The following is a 15,000-nucleotide window of genomic DNA, read 5'->3' as shown; positions in this document are numbered from 1 at the left end:
ATCTATATATATCTATATATATATATATATATATATATATATATATATATATATATATATGTATATATTGTTAGTGTGGTTATGTGTGCTACTTTGAATTTGTATATTTACTTGTTTAATTGATTTTCGTTATTAGGTTATTGTTGTTCATACAAGTGGTGATACTGTTCATGTTAAAAAAAAATATTAGCCAGGAGTAGTAGTAGCATTTTTGTAATAGTTTAAGAAAGCTTTAGCTTTTAGTAAAGTAGTATTAGTATTTCGTTAATAGTGCTACTTTGTCGTTCCCCCTCTGAAACTTTTATTGTTTGTATAATAAATGAACGGAACGTATTTTCAGAATATATTTTATTTAATTATATAAGAGAGTGGAGAGAGTAAGAGAGAGAGAGTTTTTTAAAAATGATAAAACGCATTTAAAGTTTCCAACTATGAAAACAAAAAACCACAAAATTTCAAGTGAATCAAAAAAAAATGAGTTACATATGCAAAAATCATTATAGTATGTTTTGTCATTTATCGCCACAACCACATCTGTCTTTAGATTAAAAGTTTAATGAACACAATGAAAATGTTTTTATTAAAGCATGTTTTTTTAAAACAACCTAAAAATTTATCCTAATAACCCTCTAAAATTATTATTATAACATATTTATTTCCATGAAAATATTATAAAACAAAAACATCCTTTACATCCACCGTGGCACCTCCCTCTGATCTTTTTTATTGTTTCTCAAGTCTTTGTTTTATTGGTGAACCTTTTGGGGTAACATAGACAAAAGGAGCTGGTGTTGTTTTTAGCTGTCGCTCACAATCTTTCAGAATATATTTTATTTAATTATATAATATATATATATACATATATACTGTATATCAAAAAATTTTCCATTTCGTATTTCATCTTATTTTCTATTCATAAATTAATTTTTGGCAAAGCTGACATTTATTGTAGTTTTCAAAAGTAATTTTGTGTTTATAGTAACAATTTTTTCGCTAATCTGCGTCATGTACTTTGTTTGAAAACGTAGTTAGAGAGTACGTCCATCTGCCTATTGATGACCTTAATCTTATATTTCTCTATTCTCTATTCACTACTTTGTTTTGATTAATGTCAAAAGTAAATCAAATTGCGTCTTAAAAAGGTAAAAGTAGAGTAAATAAAACTGCGTCTTAGAAAGGTGTTAGTAGCTGTTAAAAAAAATGGTGTAGAGTTCATAAGTTTGCCGCAAATTGGTTGTGTAGATCTGAGATAAATTGGATATTCTAGAGTTCACTTTCATTTCGAGTAATGGAATGCATATGAGTATATAGGTGCGGTGTGTGTGTATGTGTGCGCGCGCGCGTGCTATGGTGTGCGTATATACGCATCCCAGCTACCGCACTCCCATCTCATGATCCACCAGCTGCAACCATACACTCATTAATTCAACCAGCCAACCAAGACCAGCTGCCGATCTTATTAATATTTAGAGTCTAAATATCATATTAGCATTTAGATCACTCGGCGATGTTGTCATTCTTATGGGCTTACCGACAAAAGAGCTGTCTTGTAAAAATGGGGTCAGCCAATCGGCTTTCTCAAATTAAATCCTTCATTGTTGGCCGTCGATAGGAATTCACTGGCCTGAAGGATACCCTTCTAAGTGATTGTTTATACAGAGAGAGAGAGAGAGAGAGAGAGAGAGAGAGAGAGAGAGAGAGAAAGAGAGAGAGAGAGATTTGTTTACACATGGTTTGAAAAATGGTATGATCTTATTGTTTCATGATCTAAGGTCTTTGTAGGCACTAGGAAGAGAGAGAGAGAGAGAGAGAGAGAGAGAGAGAGAGAGAGAGAGAGAGAGAGAGAGAGAGAGAGAGAGAGAGAGAGAGAGAGAAAATGTAATTTATTTCCACCTGGTGTGATAAATGTTATGATCATATTCTCGTAATCCGGAGTCTTTGTGTACTCTACCATAGAGAGAGAGAGAGAGAGAGAGAGAGAGAGAGAGAGAGAGAGAGGTTAATCCTTCCTGATGGGTCACATCTGGAGCCATGTATTATCATTTGGGCATATTTACGTTGAGCCCAGCTAACGAATCTCCCATACATGGATCAGCAAACGGTATGCTTATCGGGGCATCAATTTAATGGACTTGCGATGCTATCTCGACTGTTTACATTCATTTCGTATTACTGTCAGGTTGGCTCTATTATAAGGTTCCCTGTCGTCTTATTTCATTCTCTCTCTCTCTCTCTCTCTCTCTCTCTCTCTCTCTCTCTCTCTCTCTCTCTCTCTCTCTCTCTCTCAGTTGTAAACATTTCTCTTGTTAAATTTGTGGGTAGGTTAAGATCGTATCCAGCTTTTTATTTTTCATTGTTAGATTAAGCTTCCTTGCACAAGCACTGTCTCTTGCTTGTGCAATTAGCTTGTACCTGTAACTCTTTCTTCCATTAAATACACCTTTATAAAATCGAAAAGTATTTGTCATTATAGTTTTTTTTTTTTTTTATTCAACACATTGTCTCAATCCTTACTCTCGTAATTATCTTACAGTATGATGTAACTGAACATATAAAAAATGGCCTCCGTAAAAAATCGTACTATCCGACCTAAAGTATAAAATCAGTTCTTTTTATTCACCCTCTTGACTTTAGTCTCGTTGTGACTCATATACTCTCATGTCAAAGTCTTCAGGTTTGGTGCATGATCTGAGACTTTTTTTTTTATGAGAATGAAGACATCGTCCTTACACACACACACACACACACACACTTGCTTTGAGAATTAATGAAATATATGCTTCTTTGTTTTGAATAATTATAGCAATGATATTAATGCCGAAAGTTTTTATAGAGTTTTATCTGAACGCATGCACATTTTGAAACACACACACACACACACACACACACACACACACACATATACACACACACATACACATATACACATATATATATATATATATATATATATATATATATATATATATATATATATATATATATATGCATCTGATAGTTGGTTGAATGTGGTGGGTTGCCTTTGAGTAGAGAAGGATAACGGCCTACCAACTTTGACCCAACAACACCCTCTGGAGCTACACCCTCTGTAGGGGAGAGTCTTATGCAATTTTTTTTGCAGTCATACTTGAAATGTATCACGTACAAATAGTTACTTATAACACGAGAGGAGTTACATAATATCTACTGTAAAGTCCGATAACTTAGGGAAAAACGAGATGCTATTCATGTCTTATCGGAGGGAGGTGGGAACCCAGATAGATACTAAGTGGCACGATGCTGACCAAGATAAAAATTCGCTCAGGTGAGGAAAAGGTGAACAGGCTCTAGGGTCACGTAGGTCAGCTTTTCGGGTCGCCCTTTTGACTTGGCTTTGCTTCGCGGGCATTATTGTCTCTCTCTCTCTCTCTCTCTCTCTCTCTCTCTCTCTCTCTCTCTCTCTCTCTCTCTCTAGTAAATGATTCGTATTTATCTTTTTTCCAACAGGTATGAATTTATCTTATTGGTGAGTCTCTCTCTCTCTCTCTCTCTCTCTCTCTAGTAAATGATCTCTCTTTATCTCTTCTTCTCTCGAATTTATCTTTAGTAAATGATTCGTACTTTTCTTTTTTCCAACAGGTATGAATTTATCTTATTGGCGAATCTCTCTCTCTCTCTCTCTCTCTCTCTCTCTCTCTCTCTCTCTCTCTCTCTCTCTCTCTCTCTCTCTCTCTCTCTCTTCTCTTATCTTATTGGTGAGGTTGATGAAAATGAGTTTTAGATCACCTTATTTTTTAAGGATATAGTTAAGGGAATGACATATTACTGGTTATGTTCTCACGAACTTCCACTCAAAGATTTAAAGCAGTTACATTAATGACTATAAGAAAAAGTGACAATAATCTTCGTGTAATGATGAAAATCACTGCTATACTTAGCTGTCTCTTTCCCACTGCTGCTAGTAATAATGATAGAAGGAAAAGTTACGAAAAGCAGTAACGGTGATGAAAATAACTGTCCTTCATCCATGCTTTTCCTTGAGTAGTAATGATGGTGGTAATATTATGAATTACTAGAGCGTTTCCTCCTTATCAACCATGTCGAGATAAGATATAAAAAAGAAAAAACCGTCATAATCGAAGGTGTCCCAACGCACGTAGCCTCTGCAATAAGCCACTTCACATCACCTCACGCCTTCAAGGGGGCCCTGTGAAGATGAGTGGCTGAAGGGGCGGGGATAAGGGGGATTTTTAGAGGGTGAAGTGGGAAATGGTGGCGGAGAGAGAGAGAGAGAGAGCGAGCAAGAAGAGGTTAGGTACCTTACGTTACTACCTCAGGGAGACGGATTTCTTCCACTTCTCTCTCTCACACTTCTCAGTAGGTGGGTTAACGATACGCCAGCACGTACGCGGCGTTCCTGCGCGTGCGCATGTTATGTAAAGTAGATTTTAGTAACTAAGGCTAGTTTTGGAGTTTTTTTAAAGCACTGAGTCTGCAGGCAAGGTTGATGAGTATGTGTCAGCTGTTTATCAGTTGTTTATAATTAAATCCAAATGAAAAATCCTGTTATAAAAACCAAGAGAAAAACATCTCACTGATTGCCGGGATTTAATAAAGGATCTTTCTATTTTTAAAACACTGATAAAGCGCTCAAAACATTATTTTATCACATATCAGACTCCCTCATGATAAATGACCAGATTTATTGAGGCCGATAACTGGTCACATTTTTCAAGATTACGATTCTCGAGATTCAGACTGTCAACTTTCATGAGTCACCTGATTGATCAGATTTCCTCAGGTAACTAAAGTGTGACAGCCCAATTATCAGATTTCAAATTTCTCTAATGGGGTAAGTAATGAAAATTCAAATCAGATTTCTTTCTGAGGTAACCAAATTAGATTTCTTTCTGAGGTAAATTATCACATCAGAATTTGAATTTCTCCAGAGTGATAAATGATCGATTTCAATTCAGATTTTATCGGGAGTCAAAAAATCCTCCAATTTCAATTGAAGTTTTTCCGAAGATCTCAAAATCGCCAAATTTCAATTCAAATTTCTCCAGGTACCGTAATGTCATCAAATTTCATTTCAAATTTCTCCAGGTACCATAAAGGTCATCAAATTTCATTTCAAATTTCTCCAGGTACCATAAAGTCATCAAATTTCATTTCATATTTCTCCAGGTACCATAAATGTCATCAAATTTCATTTCAAATTTCTTCAGGTACCATAAAGGTCATCAATTTCATTTCAAATTTCTCCAGGTACCATAAATGTCATCCAATTTGTTTTCAGATTTCTCCAGGTACCTTTAAGGGCATCAAATTTCAGTTCAAATTTCTCCAGGTACCATAAAGTCATCAAATTTCTTTTCAAATTTCTCCAGGTACCGTAAAGGTCATCAAATTTCATTTCAGATTTATTCAGGTACCATAAAGGTCATCAAATTTCATTTCAAATTTCTCCAGATACCTTTAAGGGCATCAAATTTCATTTCCTATTTCTCCAGGTACCATAAAGTCATCAAATTTCATTTCAAATTTCTCCTGGTATCGTAAAGGTCATCAAATTTCATTTCAAATTTCTCCAGATACCGTAAAGTTCATCAAATTTCATTTCAAATTTCTCCAGGTACAGTAAAGGTCATCATATTTCATTTCAAATTTCTTCAGGTACCATAAAGGTCATCGGATTTCATTTCAAATTTCTCCAGGTACCATAAATGTCATCAGATATCATTTCAAACTTCTCCTGGTACCGTAAAGGTCATCAAATTTCATTTCAAATTTCTCCAGGTACCATAAAGTCATCAAATTTCATTTCAAATTTCTCCAGGTACAGTAAAGGTCATCAAATTTCACTTCAAATTTCTTCAGGTACCATAAAGGTCATCAGATTTCATTTCAAATTTATCCAAGTACCATACATGCCATCAAATATCATTTCAAATTTCTCCTGGTACCGTAAAGGTCATCAAATTTCATTTCGAATTTCTCTAGTGAACTTGAAAGATCATTAAATTTCAACTGAAACTTCTACCCTGAGCTCAAAACCGCTCAAATTTCGGTTTAAATGTCCCCGAGGAGCCCAAAGACCAAACGCCCTCAGACAGAGGAGAGTCGTCATCGGGCAGGGAGGGTAGGTAACTGGAGGAGTGGCCCTCGAGAGCCCAGTGCCCAATTGTAAAACCATCAGCGAGAAACTGTCCTTAAGATGATTGGCATCTTATGCCCAGCCACCGAAGAGGAGAAGGGGTTTTTGGTGGCCCTCTTGTGGCGGACCAATTGGGCTGGAGCGATCTCGAATTAGTGTTCCCTTGTCTAGTCCCAGCTAAGCCAAAAGACTAATTATGGATGATCCTATCGTCTTTAACATTTGACTTTAGTTTGAATTGAGGATTTTTGTATTTGTTTTTAGCGTCGTTCCATTTTTGTTCTTTGTATTTACTGATTTTGATATGTCCCTTTATATTTCATTAACATGACTAATTATTGATGAATCTTGTCGTCTGTAAAATTTGACTTGAGTTTGAACTGAGAGTTTTGTATTTCTTTATAGACTAGTTCCAATTTTTTTTTTTTTTCTTTATAGTTATTGATTTTTACTGATTCCTTTATATTTTTTTATATCATGAATATCCTCTGATATTTTCAGTTGGTTTTTTTTTTATCTAGCTCCCACCTGCCTCGTGGATAACATTTTTTTTATAGATTTTTTTTTTTACATTTATTCTATTTTCTTTTCTTTCGACACCCTGTACTTTTGATTATTATCACTGTTATACTTACTTCATCGTATCTCACCCGGTAACCTTGAAGTTATATTTTCCCGTCAGAGGATTTTTTTAGTATGTTCCTTAAATTATTCTTTTAATTTGGTTCTTTGTTCTTCTTTTAACTTTTTCTCTCGTATTTTGAAGTGTTTATTTTTGTGTGCTTTTGATTTGTGTAAACTTTACATTTATTCATAAGAACTCTTTTATATGTTTAATAATGCTTTTTGCTCAGTTTTCCTCAAAGTCTGGGGAATGTTTATGGTTTTCGATGCTCGTTCTCGCTTGCATAGTGATTTTTCAAGAGGTCATTTACTTCCTCTTTTGTTCTGATATTTTGTTTGAATTCTTGTTTATATAATTTCAAGTGCAATGGCCTTTTTTCCAAGTGGTTATTCCGTCTTGTCTTTTCATTTTTTTAAATCGATTTTTCAGTCTTTATTTTTGTCTAGGTTCCATCTTGTAAAACGTCCCGTAGAGGGGTAGCGCCGTCAGGTCACCTCATGCGGTGCATTGTAGGCATTACTTAAGGTTCTTTGCAGCGTCCCGTCGGCCCCTAGCTGCAACCCGTTTCATTCTTTTACTGTGCCTCCGGTCATATCCTCTTTCTTCCATCTTACTTTCCAACCTCTCCTAACAATTAATTCATAGTGCAACTGCGGGGTTTTCCTCCTGTTACACATTTCAAATCTTTTTTTCTATCAATTTCTGTTTCAGCTCCGAATTACCTCATAGGTCACAGCGTTTGGCCTTTTACCTAAATTCCATATTCTATTCTGTTCCATCTTGGACATCCCTTCAAAAAAGTTCCTCATTGGACGGGTTGGTATCGTTCTCGGATAGCACTCTGCTGGACCCGCGTTCGAATCTCCGACCGGCCAATGAAGAATGAGAGGAATTTATTTCTGGTGATAGAAATTCACTTCTCGTTATAATGTCGTTCGGATTCCACAATAAGGTGTAGGTCCCGTTGCTAGGTAGCCAGTTGGTTCTTAGCCACGTAAAATAAGTCTAATCCTTCGGGCCAGCCCTCATTAGGAGAGCTGTTAATCAGCTCAGTGGTCTGGTAAAACTAAGGTATACTTATGACAACTACCGGTCCCTCATAGATCTTATTTATGTGTACTTCCCAAAAGCCTAAGCATGATAGTCGTTGGTTTGGAAGAGAGACAATAAAAACCATTCAATCCTGCTGAGGAGAATGAATCGCTGAATTGCCGGCACACCCGGAGCAGTGATTCTCGATGGAGCCATTCATTGTCTTCGTCCGTTTATACTCCCAAACTTTTCTGCATGACAAATCGCCCAGCACTGTTTGTCACATTATCCTAAAGAGATAGGAGGGTACATATAAACATGTCATTCCGGCGTTGTGTTTTGAGTCAGTGATCTCTCTTGTAAATCTCTCATGTTTATACTGACCCAGTTTTTTAAAAATTTCCTTTATGATGACAAGTGTTTTGAAATGCTTTTCATTGCGTTAATAATTCTTTTTCTTTCGCATACTTACCTGTGCTTGATATAAAAAGCAGGTAAATTACGAAGTTAATTTAATTCTTTTACACGCATTTATTTCATAATATATATATGTATACACACACATATATATATGTTTGTGTGTGTCTGTGTATCCGTTTCTGTGTGCGTTTGTGTATGCAGGTCAGCAAGGTCAAGACGGCTGACCCACGATTATCTCTTGCAGTCTTCTTTAATGCTTGGTGCAGAAATATGTTGCTGAAGTAAAGAAAACACTTAAATGCAAACTGCCTTCCCATCTACGAATCTGCAAAAGTCTTGTTATAGTCTGCACACACTCACTTGCACCAAGCTTAGAAATAATTTTATTCGTGTGAAAATACTGTTTTTTGTATGATTCTCTCTCTCTCTCTCTCTCTCTCTCTCTCTCTCTCTCTCTCTCTCTCTCTCTCTCTCTCTCTCTCTCTCTCTCTATAATAAATCACGCACCCACTGTAGTCTTCGAAAGACTTGCTCAAGTGGCACCCTTTAGTACCAAGACCGTTTCAAGTGAATTTCCGTATTCCGCCGAGAGCGAAACTGCTTTATAGAGGCTGAAATGAGTCTGCAGAAAAGTTTCGGTCTGAAGTCCCACTTGACCTTGGCCAGACCGGCTTTGAGGAGTCGATTTTAATTTCTTTTTCGGAGTCTTTGTAGAGAGAGAGCCCCGGAGGATGGTATGCGGAAGACTGTGTAATGAATTTTCTGTTGCTCTTTGCGGTTAAGTCACTTTGGTTAGGTTTGTTTGCAGTAGTGGTTCTAAAATGGCTATTTACACATCTTTGGTTAGGTTAGGTTAGTTGGACTGCAGAAGTGTTCTGGGAATTTTTCATTTATTTATTTTTTAACAAGGTTAAGTTAGTATGCGGAAATGCTCAGTTAATGATTATCATAAAGCAAAGTTAAGGTACGTGGTACGTAGCTGAATCCTTCAGTGATGATTATTATGGTGCAGGTATTGTATATGACATAAGTTTGGTGTATAGAAACATTCAGGTTCCGAGGCATTCTGAAACTCGTTTAGGTTAGGTGGTATATGAAAACATTCTGTGATGTTTTCCCAAGGATTTTAGGTGTTGTGGGTTTTTTGTAATGTCTGTATTCAGACAGGTAGTCGACCGTTTATCATTTTTATATTTTCAGTGAAGATTTTGAGTGATAACATCAGGTGGTTGGATGTGTTCAAACTGTCCCATAATCATACATGCATTTAACGTTTTTCTGTCCCTTTGTGTAATTTATCGTCACCCACCCACCCACACCCACCCACACCCACCCACACACACACACGTATATATATATATATATATATATATATATATATATATATATATATATATATATATATATATATATATATCCCAATAATCTGTTTTCCTGAATAGAGGTGTCTCAAAAAATACCCACTCGGGCACGTGCCCTTGAGTGTTTTTATTTACCAGTTTTAAGTCTTTCAGTCATTCGAGTGTCCACTTGTAAGTGCAGCCGAGAAGATGAAAGTTTGTTACGAAGCTTATCTGGTATTTAAAGAAAAAAGAAAACAAATGGATTCTTTTCCTGATGAAATTACAGTTCATTATACTTTTATCCACCTGTAAGTTACTATTTATTACTATTGCTTTTGTGAAGGATGTAATTTTCCTCTGCCGGCTTAACTCTTTCATTTGTTAAAATTGCCTGCGTGTTTTAGTTCAGAGAGAGAGAGAGAGAGAGAGAGAGAGAGAGAGAGAGAGAATCTAAAGGTCGCTTTCAAGGTATAATTTGATATCAAGTAATAAAACCTAAAACGATGATTACAGTATCATGTTCTTCATGTCATTCCGTTTGGAGAGAGAGAGAGAGAGAGAGAGAGAGAGAGAGAGAGAGAGAGAGAGAGAGAGAGAGTCTTTTGCACCAGCTTAAAGACAGAATAGACTTCGTTTGTCACTTATTTAATCTACCTCTCAGGAACAATCCACGTAATGCCGTTTCAAATGTAATGGCTATAGAAATTCTATCATCGCTTTGGTGTGTGTCTGTCCGACGCCAATAAAAGCAATTGATTGAGACAGATTACTTAATGGCGAAGCCTTCCACCCAAAAGCTCTCCAGAACCCAGACAGTTATAGTACTTAACTACTTGTCTATGAGGTCCCATCAAGAGTCTTCTCTTCCCCTCCCCTCCCTCCCCCCTCCCCTGATTTCCCCTCCCCATTCCTTCTGCTCCTTAGAAGAAGCTGCTCTCGTCTTGCGCTTACCTCGTTTCAATTGTTTGAGGTTCAGTTCAAGAGGTGTGATCTTTCTCTCGCTCGGTGTTGCTGGACGTTGCCAACAATACTTAGGTTCATTTTTCTTAAGGAAATTGACAAAGGGATAGTTCTCTCTCCCTCCCTCTCTCTCTCTGAAGTAATTAACTTTATCTTCTAAGGTAGATAAGACTCTCTCTCTCTCCCTCTCTCTCTCTCCGAAGTAATTAACTTCACCTTCTAAGATAGATAAGACTCTCTCTCTCTCTCTCTCTCTCTCTCTCTCTCTCTCTCTCTCTGAGTTTACATTTTTTCTAACCCTAACCAACTTTTATTATGTATCTAATAAGGACCTTGATTTTTTAAAAACGATTAATAAGACAGTCTCTCTCTCTCTCTCTCTCTCTCTCTCTCTCTCTCTCTCTCTCTCTCTCTCTCTCTCTCTCTCTCTCTCTCTCTGAGTTTTCATTTTTGCTAACCCTAACCAACTTTTATTATGTATATCTAATAAGGACCTTGATTTTTAAAAACGATTAATAAGACTCTCTCTCTCTCTCTCTCTCTCTCTCTCTCTCTCTCTCTCTCTCTCTCTCTCTCTCCAAAAATTTCTGGCAAAACGTCGGTGAGTCTCATCAAGGATCCTTAAATATCACTTTAAGACGTCCTCGCCTTTGAAAATTAAAAAAGAAAATGAACTCTAAAATTTTTTCCATCGTGTTATCTGTTTAGCAGCAAAACAGCGGCGTGTTTATGTTAGCCATTGAACGCTTGCTTCTCCCTCTGGCAAATATCTCATTTGGTGCAATGCTGTTAACCCAGGCGTGTTATTGTTGTTGATCCCGTGACGTGTGTTTACAAAAGATTTTAATGTTAGTTCCGCGCGATTCTCTCTTTTTCTTGCTTTGTAATAACATTATTTGATTCGTGTGAATGTCCGTGAATTTCTCTCTCTCTCTCTCTCTCTCTCTCTCTCTCTCTCTCTCTCTCTCTCTCTCTCTCTCTCTTTGAAGTAGCCAAATTTATCTTTTAAGATATATAAGGCTCTCTCTCTCTCTCTCTCTCTCTCTCTCTCTCTCTCTCTCTCTCTCTCTCTCTCTCTCTCTCTCTCTCTGAGTTGACATCTTTTGTCCTAAATGCCTTATATTATAACTATATAATAAGGACCCTAATTTTTATAAAAGGTTATTAAGACACTCTCTCTCTCTCTCTCTCTCTCTCTCTCTCTCTCTCTCTCTCTGTTGAAAATATTTTGCCAGCCCTAATGACTTTTTATAATTTTTTTTCTGCTAATGGGACTACCACTGCCATTATACTTTCGTCATTTTCGTCCTCTCCTTGCGTACATGACCTTTGTTGTTGTGACGCCACTATAGAGTATTTTGAAAATTTAAGTGATGTTTAAATGGTTCCTCTTCATTTTTTATTAGACTTTATTATTGTTGAAAATTTTATCCATAGTATCTTAAGGAAAGAGTTAGTGACAAAATTAACACTATCAATGAATATATTGCTTTTACTATAACTACGATTACTGATACCGCCGCTGCCTTGTTTTTCTTCTTCTTCTTCTTCTTCTTCTTCTTCTTCTTCTTGTCCCCTTTCTCGCTGTGTCACGTAAGTAAACAAGCCTCTTCTTCTTCTTCTAGCCATGACTTTCGAAGAGTCCGGACCACCACCTCCGAAACGCCAGCATTCACCTTCCGCAAACATTGTGGTAAACTTCACCTCCGCTCCGCGAGCGTCGGTTATTAATATTATTAGTTTATATATTAATTCATTCTTTGCCACCAATGTTCATGGCTGCACTGACACGAGGAAAGAAAAGAATTTTTTTTGTTACCTTGCATCTTCCTTATCATTTTCTGTGAATCGGAGTTTCTTTTGTCATTCTCTTTATGTTTTGATGTAATTTTTCTGTACGTCTTTGTCAAAAGGTAACTGTGCATTTAAATTTCTGCGTTAGTTGAGTTTTCAAATGTTAGTTGAGTTTTCAAATGATTGGTTTTGTTGTTGTATTTGATCTGTATGTCGTTGTTATTATTTTTGTTGCCTTGCTTTATTTGTTGTTACTTTTGTTGCCTTGTTGTACTTTCTGTTGAAAAAGTTCGGGATGTTTCAGTAGAAATAGTTTGCAGTGATTTTTATTCAGAAAGAGAGCTATCTGCATCTGTATAAGTATGTAAGACTGAGTTTCAGTAATTATTACACTAATAATTATTGAAAATTAACGGAATGCCAACAGATATTAGAAGTGTAACCTTTTTTAAATATAAACACTATTTTTGGCCGGTTTTTTTCACAGTTGGAAATCCCCTTATGTTGAAAGGATGAACTCTCTCTCTCTCTCTCTCTCTCTCTCTCTCTCTCTCTCTCTCTCTCTCTCTCTCTCTCTCTCTCCGTTTTCCTGGAATGTTTGCGGTTTGTGACCCCGTAAAGGATCGAGCTAAGTGGATGACGGATGAATGCTTGTGCTTAATGGATGAGAAACACTGCGAACTCGACTATTAGAGAATGTAAAGGGGTTCTTGTAGCGGTGACGAGCGTGACTATGGTATTTTGTATGGCATAAGTACCGTGAAAGTTATTCCCTGATGATATATATATATATATATATATATATATATATATATATATATATATATATATATATATATATATATATATATATATATATATATATACATATATACATACATACATACATACATACATATATGTAGTGTGTGTGTATGTGATTATAATCAAATATATAATACATATATGTATGTATATATATATATATATATATATATATATATATATATATATATATATATATATATATACAGTATATTCATACATATATTATAAACATGAAGGTAAAAGTTAATACAAACGATTATTTACAACACAAGCACCGAGCAGATTACAGGGCCATGAAACAAATAGGCCAGAGAAACAGATCCTTAATTCTTGCAAATCAGAACTTACCCGTTGCTACCTGTACGTGCGCAAGGCCACACAGCTGTTGTGTGGGACCACTGTTACTGACTTGTGTACACAAGTAACAAGTGAACAATGCCTCGTGTGTACAGAAGTTTGGGAAAGCCAGGCGCTTGTTAACCCTTGCGAAATGTTTAAAGGATGTTATTGCGCATTCGTGCATTCGTTACATGATTGTGCATTGTGTTTCTGAGAGTGCGTGAGCAGTACATGGGACTGAGTGTTTTATATTGTAAACTGGAGGAGGGAGGTGTGGGTCTAGCTACCTCATCCAAGTGACTTGATATATATATATATATATATATATATATATATATATATATATATATATATATATATATATATATAGGTAAGTCAAAAAGTTCCAGGAAAATTATATATATATATATATATATATATATATATATATATATATATATTTATATTTATATAATATATATATACATATATATCTATATATATACATATATATAAGCCCTTGATGATAATGATAGTAAAAACAATTGCAGACTGATTTATGCAAACTGGCATACCACCGACTGTGGTTGTGGACCCCGGTAGAAATGTAAAAAAAAAAAAATAATAAAAAGGCCATAAACGCACACGCTTTACTATAAACATCTGTAAAATAGAGAGAGAGAGAGAGAGAGAGAGAGAGAGAGAGAGAGAGAGAGAGAGAGAGAGAGAGAGAGAGAGAGAATTTTAGAGGCAAAGACCAAAAGAAAAAAAGAAAGGTCGGGAAAAAAGATAGAGAATTCAGCAGGCGGCTGCAGCACACTGATCTCTTAAAGACCAGGATGTTACATTTGTCGGGGAAAACTCTTCATTTTTCTTTTTCTTTTTTTTTTTAGCTTATCTGCTAAACAACTTAGCGCCGAGATTTGGGCATTTATGCATTTATTTTTCTATACTGTTCTTACAGTAATGCCTGCGGTAAAAATATCGGTTATTTATCTTTTACATATCTTTTATTTATGCTTTCATTACATTTGTCGTTTGTGTCTTTGTATTTGAACAGAACAGTGGCTGAATATAAGAAAAGTGCAGTTTAGAGTAGGAAGAATCTTCAATATTAATTAATTGATTTATTTATTTTTTTTTTTTTTACAATCCTTTACATTATTTACTTGTGCATATTTTATTATTGCAAGATATTTAATCAAATTCATCGAAAATCCAGAGTTTGAACTTATATTCTTATTACTTTGTTTACCTCACTAATTGTTGAATGATTTAGCATTAATTGTAAAGATATTTGTGGCTTTACAACGCTGTTCTTTTGTTTTCTAGTCGGCGTGAGACCTTAGTCACTGTTTTTATCATTGAGTTAATATATTTCTTGGAAACTCCAGAGTTCGGATTACTGCTGATAACACCTGCAGTTACAACAGCAACAACAACAACAACAACATGATAATGATTTCAAACCGATAGAGATCAGAGGTATCATCAGACTGATAAATTTACCCGGTCGAGATGCTGACACCAGGCGATGTCAGCGGACGTTATTGCTGATGTCGGCG

At 35.8% G+C, this 15,000-nt stretch overlaps 1 protein-coding gene across 6 annotated transcripts in view; it reads left to right on the top strand.

Moving 5' to 3' along the window:
• LOC136850167 (semaphorin 5c-like) overlaps positions 1–15,000 on the top strand; it is a 252,704-nt gene that overhangs the window by 221,268 nt on the left and 16,436 nt on the right. For 2 of the 6 annotated variants that reach the window (XM_067123789.1, XM_067123791.1), the window contains one exon: positions 12,142–12,209. The exons of the other annotated variants lie outside the window; for them this stretch is intronic. The gene's annotated coding sequence lies outside the window, so the exon portion shown is untranslated. The remainder of the gene's footprint in view (positions 1–12,141; positions 12,210–15,000) is intronic. 6 annotated transcript variants of the gene reach the window in all.

The sequence above is a fragment of the Macrobrachium rosenbergii genome, chromosome 21 (assembly GCF_040412425.1).
Source record: "Macrobrachium rosenbergii isolate ZJJX-2024 chromosome 21, ASM4041242v1, whole genome shotgun sequence".
Taxonomy (NCBI): domain Eukaryota; kingdom Metazoa; phylum Arthropoda; class Malacostraca; order Decapoda; family Palaemonidae; genus Macrobrachium; species Macrobrachium rosenbergii.
The sequence above is the reverse complement of the archived record's forward strand: the minus strand, read 5'-3'. Positions and strand labels throughout refer to the sequence as shown.